This window comes from Pinus tabuliformis, chromosome 7 (assembly GCF_031772625.1).
Source record: "Pinus tabuliformis cultivar Carrire ecotype Pingquan chromosome 7, CPIR1, whole genome shotgun sequence".
NCBI lineage: Eukaryota > Viridiplantae > Streptophyta > Pinopsida > Pinales > Pinaceae > Pinus > Pinus tabuliformis.
In genome coordinates this window covers 82543545-82558416 of record NC_142293.1, presented here as the reverse complement: position 1 = coordinate 82558416, position 14872 = coordinate 82543545, and the positions used below count along the sequence as shown (strand labels likewise).

Below are 14872 nucleotides of genomic sequence, written 5' to 3'. Positions count from 1 at the left end.
GGATAGCCTTGCCAATATTCTCTTCGATGATTGCTCTTGCTCTTGCTCGAGCTTTGTCTTCACCTCAGCTCTGATACCATGTTAAGTTATGATATGTTCTATGCTTATAACAGTTTACTTCTATTTCTTATTATATTCCACCGATTAGCAATCACATGTACATAAAGTAAAGTGCAGATAGAACATTAAACGATCGACAGAAAACAAGCCAAGACAAGAGACACAAGATGTGGCGGCTAGCAAGGGACAAACCCCACAATTTGTGGGGAAACCCTTTGATCAAATCTTCTTTTATCTTCAATAATTCAGCAGAGAGAAATAGTACAATAAATCTGATTCATATCAGCAGTAGCAAACCCTATATCAGTAGCATCAACATTAGCGGCTTCATTATCAAACTAGGGCAGACCATATCTCACAAACCGACAGTCGGATTGACTTCATTCCACCACCAAAAGTTTCGGCTTCCAGAGGAGGTTCAGATGCAGCGCAGTTCAGATGAGGAGATCTTCTAGGCCACACAAGTCAATCTTTACTTCTGCAGTTGCAGCTTCAGTTTCAGCAGTTTCCGGCTTCAAACTAGGGCAGTCGATATCTTGCAAACCATTCGTCGGATTGACTTCATTCCACCACCAAAAGTTGCGGCTTTCAAAGGAGGTTCAGATGAACCTACAGCACAGTTCCAAAGAGATCTTCTAGGCCACGCAAGTCAATCTTTACTTCTGTAGTTGCAGCTTCAGTTTCAGCAGTTTCCGGCTTCACATGTGTGAGAGAGAGAGACCCATTTCAGCGCAATAGAGAAGAGACTCATATCTGTGCAGTAGAGAGAGAGAGATGTGATGAGATGAGTGAGTCCAAATGAGGAAAAGTCCTCTTATATTTATACACAACGTTGGTGGGTGAATAGATGCGACTGTTAGGCTTCTGAGCCTACATGAGTTGTAGGTCGGCTTGATAATAATTCCATAATCAAAATAAATTCATATCTCCATGAATACTTATCGGAATTGGATGATCTTTATATCAATCCTACACCTCTCGACGAGAGGAATCTAATAAAAATATTATTAGCCATGAATAAGATGACCCACATGAAGTTTTGCACTGGTTGCCAATTTTAACAGAGTAAAGGTGGGAGATTGGTATTTATATAATAACTATACGGAAATTAGAATATATGGATATGAATTAGCACCTTATAGGCTTCAAATTTTTCTAACCGTGACTATTTTTGCATCGGAGTTTATCAGACAGTTTAAGTGTGGATCAGATTCATTTTGTGCCAAGGAAAAGCCCTACTCTCTTCAAACTAAAAGCAGAGGTTGGACCATTTTTGGTCAACACCAAAGCAGTAGCTTAAGAGATTGAAGTTATGTTGCAGGAGATGAAGTATTCACAAGGGAGGTATGGCATTATGACCCTCATGACATAATATCCAACAGACGAGTTGAACAAGGTTCATCTCCCTACAAACATGTTCCAAGGCCTGAGGTGGAGCAATATGCCAACATGGAAATTTGGGAGCAAGATCTTATGATAGTCGCATAAGTGAATGTTGGGGCAAATCAGCCCTCAAAGTCAGATATTCTGGAAACCCCAGAGCAGAGGGAAAAGGAACTAAAGAGGCTCTTTCTAGATACACAGCAATCACGTTCTGAGACAGATATGATTGAATCTGACCCTCCAGACAATTTGGCTGAAGCAATCTCAAGTTCAACACTCAGCCTGAAGGATCAAGATAATTAAGAATCTTGATGTTATGCTCTTAACCTGCAAAATGATACCCAAATACAGAATATTCGAAGAAAAGATACCCAGAACACAGAATAGCAATGATTTTTATTATTCAGAGAGTAATGTTCACTTGCCTCTTCGAGGGGGCAACCTCCAATAGAGCAGAGCTCGACTACAAAACAAGACACAATGCTCCTCGCAGGGAGTCTCTATCCTTTATATATGACTCATACATGCAATACCACGGGCCAATACCGTGGGTTTTATTAATACCATCTATCTAATACTACGGCCCATTTGCAACTAACTGTGGTCCCGTCATTAATTGCGGGTTAACCACTTACAAATATTAATATGGGCTTTATTGACTCTTGACTATGACGTGATCCCATGGCATAAATAAGGGGGTTAGGGTGGGACCCTAACATGCCCTCCCCCTTAAGACTAGCCTTGTCCTCAAGGCTGAAGCTGTGGAAACTGTTGAAGAATAGTGGCTGGTTCCCAAGTTGCATCTTCCGGAGAGGTGTCTTTCCATTTGACGAGGACTTCCTTAATCATGCGGTCGCGCAGGTGCTTGTCTCGTGTGTCTAGAACCTGTTCGGGTTGAAGCCAGATTGACCCTTCTTCGTCCAATTCAGGTAGACTGGTTTGAACTCGGCAATTGTTCCCAATCACTTTCTTGAGGCACGATACATGGAAAACTGGATGGATTTTTGCCGTAGGTGGCAAAGCCAACTTGTAAGCCACTTCTCCAATGCGCTGAAGTACTTGGTATGGTCCGTAGAATTTTTCGAGAGAGCTTTTGACAACCCTTGTCTTTGAGTGATGTTTGCTTATATGGTTGCAGCCTCAAAAAGACCTGATCCCCTTCCTGAAATTGGCGCTCTGAGCGATGCTGGTCGACCTGTTGCTTCATGCGGTTCTGAGCTTGATGAAGATTCTCTCTAAGATGGGCGAGCATGGTTGTGCGGTGTTGTAGGAGTTGATCCACTGCTTGTACTTTGGAGCACCCCTTGAGATAAGAAGTAGGGGAAGGCGGAAGTTGACCGTATACTGCTTCATAGGGAGTCATTTTGGTGGTGGCATGATAGTTGGTGTTATACCACCATTCAGCCAAAGGTAACCACTGTACCCAAAGGTGTTGCTTTTCTGAAGTGAAACACCTAAGGTAGGTTTCTAGACATTTGTTGACTGCTTCGGTTTGACCATCTGTTTGCGGATGATATGAAGTACTGAGTTTGAGTTGAGTGCCTTGTATTCTGAAGAGTTCCTGCCAAAAATTACTGGTGAAGATCGGGTCGCGGCCGGACACAATAGAAGTGGGCATGCCATGCAATTTGAAGATCTGATCCATGAAAGATTGAGCAACCAAAGTTGGTGTAAACGGGTGGGGTAGGGCGCAGAAATGAGCATACTTCGACAGTCGGTCCACCACCACCATGATGACTGACTTGTTCCCTGACTTTGGAAGACCTGTAATGAAATCCATAGAAACCTCCGTCCAAATTGATGCCGGAATGGGCAATGGTTGTAATGTGCCTGGTGTGTTGACGGTTTCCCCTTTGTGGCATTGACAGACATCACATTCTGCTACAAAGGTGAGGATGTCCTTTTTCATGCCTGTCCAAAAAAATGATCTTCTGGTGCGAGCATACGTCTTCTGAAAGCCCGAATGTCCTACAATGGGAGATGAGTGCAATTCTGCCAAAATGCGACTTTTGAGGGTGGATGTTGGTTAGATTACGACTCTGTCCTTGTAGCGAAGAATATCATTCTGCCACGAGTAGCCCTTGGTGGAATTAGGATCTACCTGCAATTGAGAAATGAGTTGGGAGAGCCCGGGGTGTGAAAACCATTCCTTGCGAGCCTCTTCAATCCAGTCTGGAATGGGGAGGGAAATTGCGAGCAGAGTACTTTCCTCCTCAAATTGGCGAGATAATGCATCTGCTACACTATTGTCTTTCCCTTTCTTGTAAATGATCTCATAATCATATCCCAGCATTTTGGCTAACCATTTATTTTGTTGTGGGGAGGATAGGCGTTGCTCCAAAAAATATTTAAGACTGTGATGATCTGTGCGGATTTGGAAACGTCGCCCCAATAAGTAAGGTCGCCAGGTCTCGAATGCATGTAAGATGGCCATCATTTCCTTCTCGTAGGTAGATTGGCCCAGATTCCTCCCACTGAGTTGTTGGCTTGTGAAGGCCAACAGTCGCCCTTCCTGTATTAAGACCGCCCCAATACCTGTACCCGAAGCATCATATTCAATGACAAAGGATTTGGTGAAGTCAGGTAGTGCTAAGACTGGAGTGGAACACATGCCGTTTTTGAGAGCGGTAAATGCCTGTTGTGCTTCCTCGTTCCAGAAGAAGGAATTTTTCTTTAGGAGTTGAGTGAGGGGTTTCGCTATGCGGCCATAGTTGCGGACAAATTTACGATAATAGCCTGTGAGACCCAAAAATCCTCTCAAGCTCTTCAAGGTCTTACGTTGAGGCCATTCTTGCATTTCCTGGATCTTTTTGGGGTCCACCTTGACATCTTCACACCCCACAATGTGGCCCAAATACTCAACTTCTTCCATGCCAAACGAACACTTGGACATCTTGACAAATAATTTATGCTTGCTGAGCAGTTGCAAGAGTAGATCTACATGCTGAAGATGTGCAGCCCAAGTGCCACTATAGATGAGGATGTCATCGAAGAAGACAAGGACAAATTTTCTGAGATATGGTTTGAGAATGTGATTCATAAGGCTCTGAAAAGTAGAGGGGGCATTACAAAGACCAAATGGCATGACCAGGAACTCATAATGGCCTTCATGAGTTCTGAAAGCCGTCTTGGGAATGTCGACTTCCTTCATGCGAATTTGGTGGTAGCCTAAGCAAAGATCCAACTTAGTGAAGAATTGAGCCCCATTGAGTTCGTCCAGCAAATCGTCAACCACCGGGATGGGAAATTTATCTTTGACTGTCAACTTATTGAGGGCCCTGAAGTCAGGACACATCCGCCACTCCCCATCTTTCTTGAGCACCATGACCACTGGAGATGAATAAGGACTAATGCTGGGACGAATGACACCAGCTTCCAACAGTTCCTTGATGATTTTTTCTAGTTCATTCTTTTGGGTGAACGGATATCTGTATGGCCGCACATTTGGGGGTTGGGCCCCTGGAACCAAAGTGATGCTATGATCATGTTCCCCTCGCGAGGGTGGAAGCTCCTTAGGCTTGTCAAAGACCGTCCGATGGTTATTTAAAATCTGTTGCATATCATGATGAATTGGCAGAGACATGGTTTCGACTACCTGGATGGCATTAAATTGAGCTACTACTCCATGATGGCCCTTTTTTAACAATTTTTCCATCCTATGCGAGCTGATGATAGAGGGGGCTCCCGCCTGGAGTCCACGGAGGGTATGTGTGGAGTTGTTCTGCTTAAAACTCATATATAACTCTTGGAAATCCATTGTGATTGGCCCAAGAGTGCGGAGCCATTCAGCGCCGAGGACAATGTCGCAACCCCCCATGTGTATGGCAAACATGTGGGTTTTCAACTGATAATCCCCCATTTGAAGTTTGACATTTTCACAGCGGCCTTCACATTTCATTGTGCCCCCATCCGCAATTTGGACTTGGAAGTTAGAAACTGCTCTTACAAAACAATGCGTTGCTTCTGCGATTTTTTGATGGATGAAATTATGGGTACTTCCACTATCAATCAAGACTACTACTGGGCGATGTTTAAGAAAACCCCGGATTTTGAGAGTTTGAGGGGAGAAATCCCTGCCAAAGCATGCAGCGAAATAACTGGTTCTTCAGAGACATTCTCCTTTGGGTTGTCTTCTTCTAGCGCCTCATGTTCCTCAAGTGATGGATCTTCCTCTGCTGAGCTGTAATTAGTGGCATCTATTTGAAAAAATTTGGGCTCCTTGTATTTATGACCTGGGGCGTATTTTTCATCACAGTAGTAACATAGTCCTTGCTTCCTTCTTTCGGCCATTTCCGCAGGTGACACCTTTTGGACCTTAAGTGTTTGAGTCGTGTTGTGAGCTTGTGGGGGACGACCTTTAGCAGGGAAATTTGGGCGACTGTATTGGGCTGCTAATGCACGTTCCACCTTACAAGCTACCTAGCAAGCCTCCGTCCACGTGGGAGGGTGGTGAAATAGAACTTGAGCTTTGATGGCTTCTTTAAGACCGTTGATAAAACATTCCGTGTAGAACTCATCTGTGAGACCCCTAGTGCGGAAGGCTAAGGCTTCAAAAGCGGTAATATATTCATCCACTGTACCAGTCTGTCGGAGCTTAGTGAGACGACCCAAAAAAGAGTCTTCCTGTTCAAAGCGATCTCGCAGAGCTTTGGTAAATTGGGCCCAGGTCCTAAGAGGTCCATTGCAACGCTGATGCCATTCCCACCATTGCCACCGTTCATTGTCTAAGTACATGCTCCCCAACATAAGCTTATTAGCATCATCTAGGATATAATTCAATTTGAAATACTGCTCCATTTGTGCTAGCCATGTGGACGGGTGAGAACCGTCAAATTTATGCACATCCAACTTGGGAGGTTGCTGACTGGGTGGTGGATGGGTGTGCCAGACGTGAGGAGAGTGGCTAGACTCACCCTCATTGTATTCATGGCCATTATACGCCTCCTCGTGGGCTTGCTCCTTGCCCTTCGGGAGGAATTGCTGCATCTGGAGACTTAGTCCGCGAATCTCAGTTTGGATGGAGTTCATCGCAGTTTGGATGGAGTTCACAGTGTCTTCAAGTTTGTCCATCCTTTCATTGGCCATCGCTTGAGCTCTAGTTTCTACCATACACCAACCTGATGAAAAATTGGGACCGCCTAAAAAAAAAATTTCTAATAAATTGAATGGTACCACCTTGCTCAGCTCGTCGTCCTGATTTTGATGGGCTAGATCACCAATAAGCGCCCGGGAAGATCTCAGACTTTTTTTTTTTTTTTTTTTTTGGAAAACTCCTAACGGAGTTTGACTCCTTCTTGATCAATACTGCAGTTGCCAAATCCTCAAGATGTTAATGCTGCCAAAAGTCCTGCGAAAAGTATACCCTGGTATAGGAACCCTTCACAACAACTCCGATCTGGTGGGTCTGAGAGATCTGAATGGCGGAACAACTGCTGCGGCGGATCTGATGGATCTGCGGGACTGATGTCTGCTGCTGCTGCACCTCTTTGCACACGCGGATCGGGAATAGATGATGTGTGATCCCCCGATAGAAAAGGAAACTATGGTCGTGAGGAGTGTCAGGTGCTACAAATCGCAATATACATAAGGGTCTGGCAGTAGTACTCGACCCAATGTTTCAGGGCTCTAACTAAGGAGGATCGACCGTACCCTTAGCCGTACAACCCGACTTCCCTATCGTACGGGCGAGTAATCTCTCCAAGTGCTGTTCTCGGTGTACTGTAGCCACAAGACGGCCGACGGTTTATCTATGGCGAGGTTTCAAGGGAGCCTAGGGGGCTTCCGATATACCCAGAGCGTACGTGGAAGACAGTCCGTGCGCGGTTCTGTCTAATGCGCTACTACTCGAAGCGGTACCCACAGGGGTTAAAAGGGAGTCCAACAGACGTGACCACCTCTTGTATTTCCTGCGTGCATGCCTCCCCAAATCCGCAGGTTTATGCGCTCAACGACAGATCCCGTGGTTATGAATATATGGATATGAATTAGCACCTTATAGGCTTCAAATTTTTCTAACCGTGACTATTTTTGCATCGGAGTTTATCAGACAGTTTAAGTGTGGATCAGATTCATTTTGTGCCAAGGAAAAGCCCTACTCTCTTCAAACTAAAAGCAAAGGTTGGACCACTTTTGGTCAACACCAAAGCAGTAGCTTAAGAGATTGAAGTTATGTTGCAGGAGATGAAGTATTCACAAGGGAGGTCTGGCATTATGACCCTCATGACATAATATCCAACAGACGAGTTGAACAAGGTTCATCTCCCTACAAACATGTTCCAAGGCCTGAGGTGGAGCAATATGCCAACATGGAAATTTGGGAGCAAGATCTTATGATAGTCGCATAAGTGAATGTTGGGGCAAATCAGCCCTCAAAGTCAGATATTCTGGAAACCCCAGAGCAGAGGGAAAAGGAACTAAAGAGGCTCTTTCTAGATACACAGCAATCACGTTCTGAGACAGATATGATTGAATCTGACCCTCCAGACAATTTGGCTGAAACAATCTCAAGTTCAACACTCAGCCTGAAGGATCAAGATAATTAAGAATCTTGATGTTATGCTCTTAACCTGCAAAATGATACCCAAATACAGATATGCGAAGAAAAGATACCCAGAACACAGAATAGCAATGATTTTTATTATTCAGAGAGTAATGTTCACTTGCCTCTTCGAGGGGGCAACCTCCAATAGAGCAGAGCTCGACTACAAAAGAAGACACAATGCTCCTCACAGGGAGTCTCTATCCTTTATATATGACTCATACATGCAATAACACGGGCCAATACCGTGGGTTTTATTAATACCATCTATCTAATACTACGGCCCATTTGCAACTAACTGTGGTCCCGTCATTAATTGCGGGTTAACCACTTACAAATATTAATATGGGCTTTATTGACTCTTGACTATGACGTGATCCCATGACATAAATAAGGGGGTTAGGGTGGGACCCTAACACTTGAGAAGACATTGCATTTCAAGAGTGGTGCAATAAGTCAAGCACAGGAAGAATTGGAAAACCAAGATAGCATTCTTAGCACTGAACTCAAGCAAAAGGCCTCACTGCAAAGTCAGATTGAATGGCACAAAAAAATAGTTGATTGGCACTCAGCCACTTATTGAAACCAGAAGGATTTTATGGGAAACAACTATCTTATATTTCAAAATCATCAGAATCTGTTGTGGTCATAAGTGAAGAAGCAGATCTATTAAATATTACTAAAAAAGTTGCAAGATCAGATTCAGCAGGAGTTAGGAAACACACCATCAATTGCAAACAGAATAATTAAGCTTCTTAATTCCAGATGTAAACAACTCAAAATATTGGGGTCAGTGACAGGACTAGCTTGATAATGGAAACTGATAGAGATGTTATTAAGAGAATTTTATGCAGCACGTACAGGAGAAATGCAGGTTGGTTCAAAAAGAAATAGATTCATTTATACCAGATTTAATATTTTAAAAGGAATGGACATGCCTTCATCTTGGGATTCAAATTGAAAGTTGATACCTATGGATGTATATAAAGAAATATTATCTAAGTTTAGGTCAAATCATAGTAAGTTCTCTGATATGAAATGATCATTAAAAGGTGGAGGAATTCTGGATAAACTCATGGATGACTTCTATATTCGCTGTCAAATCAGATTGCTTTTTCCAGTCAAACAAAAATATCAGAGGTGGTTTTATGATTTGGATACAGCTTATAGAAAATTTATATCATACAATTATCCAATCAGATCTGATTGGGAGGGACTAGCTAACTTATTTCCATGAATTTCTCAACTGCTACAACAGAATCCAGAAAAACGCACATGTGGAAATTTTGCGTTCAACCAAGGAGAAGCTGTCTATTTTAGCTTAGAGATCCTATATTTTTGTTTTCATAACATGTTGCTTGCAATTTTTGTATAAAATCTAGAAAGCAACTCAAATGAAGGGTTGAATTTTGGGGAATAAAACACTTGTAATCTGTATTGAAGCACTTTACTTTCAAAAAGTTTGATCAAAGGATTCTTGTTTCAGCATATGGCAGTCTGTTTACTGTGTGAGTGATATTTTTTGTTATTTTCACAATCTATTCATCTGAGCATATTAAAATTATACGGGACACCAGAGAGGCTAAGATAAGGATCAACTTCCCTTAATTATCCTAGCAGTGTTATGTTTGACACTAAGACTATAATATAGACAGGTTGTTTGTATTATTCCGACCTGTCTATATTATTCCTTTGCACTCATTGATTGCTGCCCTGATTTCATATAATTGAGATCTGTTCATTTTTGAGCCACTGGAATGCTATTCTGTACACTTTCTTCTTATATCAGATAGCTAATATATTCAGGTTGAATGTGAATGCTCTTTGATATATTTTTGCAGTTTTCTATCATCATCTTCAGCTATTTTTGTCTGTCATGGTTGAATGCTAGGCCTTTTAAACTTCTGGAGGGAGTGTGCTTTACATTTTAAAGCAACGAGAAACCCCCACATTCTGATGCCTTGACACAGTTTCCAAGCGAGAAACTGTCTACAAGGAACAACACACTCCAACAAAACTAAGCTCAAATCATGACATGTCATCTGCATATAGTCATTGAAAGAGCTATATCAACCTAAAAAAAAATCTATTTGAGGCACACTTCAATAATCATGCATGAAAATATGATGAAGGATCTAGCATCATCCAATAACCCTCCTCCATCCAAGGAGCTCAACCAAAACATACTATAAGACTCTCAAATGTGGGCTGAAAATCACAAGTAAATGATCATCCCTGACTAGGAACAAAATGCATCTGAAATCAATGATATTCCAATGCAATCTTAAATCAATCATACTCCAATGCATCCTGCCCAAGCAGGTTCTTCAAACGTGACATAAGGCCTCGTACAATATGATGGGAAGATAGGGGAGTGGGACTTCTTTTTTCTTTTTTCCCTACATTTTGTTTTACCACCACTGAAACATGGATAATTTTGCCAGTCTGAACCAGTAGTGAATCTGTACAAACGGTATCAACCATGCTCTGGTCCAATTCGACAACCAATTCAGATGTTAAAGGGTCTGGACTCTGAACCGATCCACATAAGTCAAATTCAGTAACCAATTCAGGTGTTGAGGGGTATGCACTGGCCAGTTCCAGTGCAAACAGATTAATTCAGATAATTATGGATAAAGATAGAGCATTAAGAATGACGGGTAGTGTGTAATAATATTTGATGGGCAAAGAAATTGATGATGATAACAGCCAAAGAGATTCAACAAACTAGTAGTACAAATTTGTTTTCTAAGATTTATTTCTATCTGACAATGGTTGCTAAATAAAACTCAGGCTAAGAAATATTGCTATTATCAACAGCAATAGTATCTTCCCATAGAAGCATTATCATTCAACATTCAACAGCAAGAATGAGATTCTACCAGTAGCAAAAACATTGACAATGCAACTACATAGATCTTGTTTCCTATGTGACCAGCAATATAACTATTCAATGATGACAAACAATCTTGCTCTGGTGCAGACTCCAAAGAAAATGCAGCATAATTTCTAGACAAGTGATTACCATACCTACTCATACAATTTACATATCCATTATAACCAACTAATGGAAACTACAAAGATAATGTGACCCTCGCTAAGCAGCTGACACAACTTTTTATGCAGTTTGTAGCAAATTCACACATTTATCAGACACCCTAACTACATTATGCAAAACAAATGATTTTGTTTAGAAGCATAGTGGTAGTCGTCGTCCAAATGACATGAAATTTTTTCAAAAAGCATGTGAGACCCTGTAGGTATCTTGTAAGCACCAATTCCCTACCAAAGTATATTGGCCAATATTACTGGAACCAGACCGATTCAACCAAACCAGTCAATCAATTCCTAGAGTCCACCGGTTCTTAAGTAACAGTTGACATTCTCCTTTACATTTTTCTTCTATCTTTCTACTTAAATTGTCAACATTACCATTAATTATTCCAAGATGTTTGAGAGTGATTCCAATCTCTCTGGACTTATATGAAGAAAGTAGAATTTCATTTCTTATTCAAAACTCAGCAGACTCACACTTTTCAGGATTGCAGTATTTCCAGTGAACTCTATCATGTAAAAAATTAAAATATACCCTCACTCTATAAAAATCATTGATTAGTCATGTTAAGCTCTTTCTACTTATTTCAACACTTGAATTAGAGAGTTTCGTCAATATTGAAGGTTGTTGACTCCCACCCGCCCCCAGATCCAGAAGCAGATTCACGTCCCCAACGAATCCGCCACCGATCCTCTGACTGAACAGCGGTTTTGAAATTTCACGGTTCTTGGGCTTTTGGAACCGTGACTGTTCCAAACAGCAGTTCTACAGGCCCAAACCATGGTTCCAAAAACCATTCACACGGTTCTGTGGGGATTTGTTTGTTTTTTTGGGAGAATTTTCGAACTGTTATATGAGGAACTATGCTTCCCGATACACTTCCTAGATGCTCCTTAATGGTAATGTTAAATTTTTAAAGTAAAAGGATGAAAATGTTTTCATCCTTTTACTTAAATTTTTAACATTACCATGAAATGACTTGGGATGTTTGAGAGTGGTTCAAACCTCATCAAACTTCATATGGAGAAAATAGAATTGCATATCCCATTCAAAATTCAGCAGACTTAACAGTTTTCAAGATTTCAGGACCAATGGGATTGTGGCATTTCATTAGATTATATCATGTATGAGGGTATGTGATTGGCTTTAAACAAGAACAACGGGCCCTATACATACCCTAGTGTTGGTGGTGTTGTTTGTTGAACTCCTTTATCATGGCTAGCAAAAATGTACCCTTCACTTAAGTCAAAATCATTGATCAGGCATGTTAAGCTTTCTCTACCATATTATAAGGCTTGGATTAGGAAGTTTGATCAAGATTGGGCAATGTTGACTAATATCCCTAGGAAATCGAAGTAGAGGCAAAGGTTAGACAAGATGAGAGGAATCTAGATTCTAGATGGTTGATGCTGGAATAAATAATTGATGTACAATGGATGCCATATCTATCTTGATTTATGTACAAATATACATATTTTTATATCTTCTACACCTAATTTGATATTTTGGATGTTTTTTTAATATAAATGCAAATATATATATATATATATATATATATTAGACTCTTCTAAGACGCTTCACTTCCAAAAATTGTCCCCCCTTTGTGAAACACTGGTAGAGATAAAGGATACAGCCTAGATGAGAGGGTAGAAGGTGCTACTGATGATGAGAATACAAATATAGATGATGATTTTGATGACATGTAGTTATTTGTTATAGCATGATGATTTTTGGACTCTGGAGGCTATTTAGAACCCGTGTTTATGCATTTTGATTAAAGATACAGACTAGACTCTGTACTATTTTGGTTAGATGCACCCTTACCTGCAAGTCAATATACACGAGTAAACATTGCATAGTTTTGTCTAATGGTTTCGATTCACATGGACATACATTTTTTTTAAATCAAAATTTGATTATTTTATGATTTTTTGGTCGTCCAGTTTTTTTATTTTTTGCTGTGCCGACCAGTTTCCAGTTCTTGAGGTCCCCTGGTTGAGTGACCAGTTTGCTTCTGATAGAATTGATATTGGCACAATATTGGAAGATAGACATCCATTTGTAGTTGAAGTATGAGATCATGGTTTGAAGACTTTAATCAGAAGACAGATTTATAGACATCTTTTCTACACCTATATTTCAGGTGTTTTTACTTCATCATGTACTCTTTTTGTCCTGAAATATGGACTTCAAAAATTGAAAGAATTTTTTTTGGCAGATGAATGTAAACCCCCAATCAAATCAAGAAGAAACTTTTAAAAATTGTTAAAAATATTGATCAGAACTTTTCTACACCTAGTGCAGAACAATGGTACTTTCCCAAGATCTGTTCCAGAAGACATGTTTTCTGATAATGGAATAGATGCCCATCATCTGACGGAAAACCGCTTAAAGAATTAATCCTAAAAAACCATGTTTTATATTGGAGGCTGCCCTGTAGTTTGTTAAACAAAGAATGGAACTGATCTAAGCTAATTGCTTATTATTATCTTTAAAAGACTTTTGGCAAAGGTTACAAAGGTGAACCAAACCTCACACTACCTGCAAAGAAAGAGGATTATGGCCATCTGATAGAGGTGATAGATTCCATAGGAGAATCATCTAATAAGTGGCCTTGGCTGATACAGCCTTGGGAAGAAATCCTGGGTGGCATCAACACACTTATGTCAATTGTCGAGGTAGAGACTAAAGAAGTAGAGGCTGTCCTAACACCCTAGGCCAAATATCTTCTAGTACTAGGGAAGAAGCTAGTAAGGTATCTTTGAGCAGGTGTCTTGTAAGGCTGATATTCCTGAACAAATCCAGTCCTCCTAGGAGCCCTCAACATGTGACAGTCCCAAACTTGAGTGGTGTAGGCTAGAGAACAATGTCAGCCAGTCCTAATGTTGTCCAACTGAATGGTTGACAAATGCTTTACCCCCACAGCAACCCATGCCAAGTGAAAGCAGGAGATAATCTATGTACCAACTATGAAAGAGCTTTGAAGTCACCATCACCTAAGAACAAATGTCTCTGTAATATACAAGGCTAGGCACTGCTAGTTAGAAAATCTCAAAAAGATCAATAAGGATCTACCCAATGGAACCCACCTCTAATCTCACGGTAGATAGGGCCTGTAAAAATAACAAACTCTTCAATCTACCTCATGCAATGAGCAAAGATTGCAGGTATATTTCCCCCACCCTGGCGAACCAATGAGCACTGTGGTTGGCTACCCAAGCAGAAGGGTAAATGGTGGTAGACCCATATGTTATCTTTGGTTATCTTGTATTTCTTTTTTGTCAACATTAAGTTTGAGAAAATTCTTTGAAATATTATGTTTGTGTTAGGGGGTGTGTCGGAGTACTAACACTCAACACTCTAATACAATTCAGGAGTAAAAATATTTGTTAAATATTCAATTTACACTAATGACAAGTGACCAATGTAACATGTAAATGTTGTGGTTAGGGCTTCGGTGGTTAAGTCATTTAACCATTTAGGGATAATATAAACTATTATGAGACATGATGTAACGGTGTGTGAGATATCTATCGTTGCCGGATTAACAATTAAGTCAATTATTTATTTCCTCTCTCTACCATCATCACCAATTACAAACTGTTAAAAGATGAGGCAGATCTTTTTATAGCTTATTTCACTTGACATTACATCAGACTAGAGTATAATGAGAGATTCCAATAAAATCTTCAAATTCCTATCTTCTTTCAAGAAGATCCATGCATAACTTCCAAGCCTCAGTCACCAGTACCCATGGCCTATAGCAAATACTAAGCTCAAAACCCAGCTGTGACATTTATTGCCAAAAAGCCTACACAATTTCCACTTTAGGTTGA

At 40.7% G+C, this 14872-nt stretch overlaps 1 protein-coding gene across 2 annotated transcripts in view; it reads right to left on the bottom strand.

Annotated features, from left to right (window-relative positions):
* LOC149245297 (Alkaline-phosphatase-like family protein) overlaps nucleotides 1-14872 on the bottom strand; it is a 377731-nt gene that overhangs the window by 172152 nt on the left and 190707 nt on the right. The window lies entirely within an intron of this gene.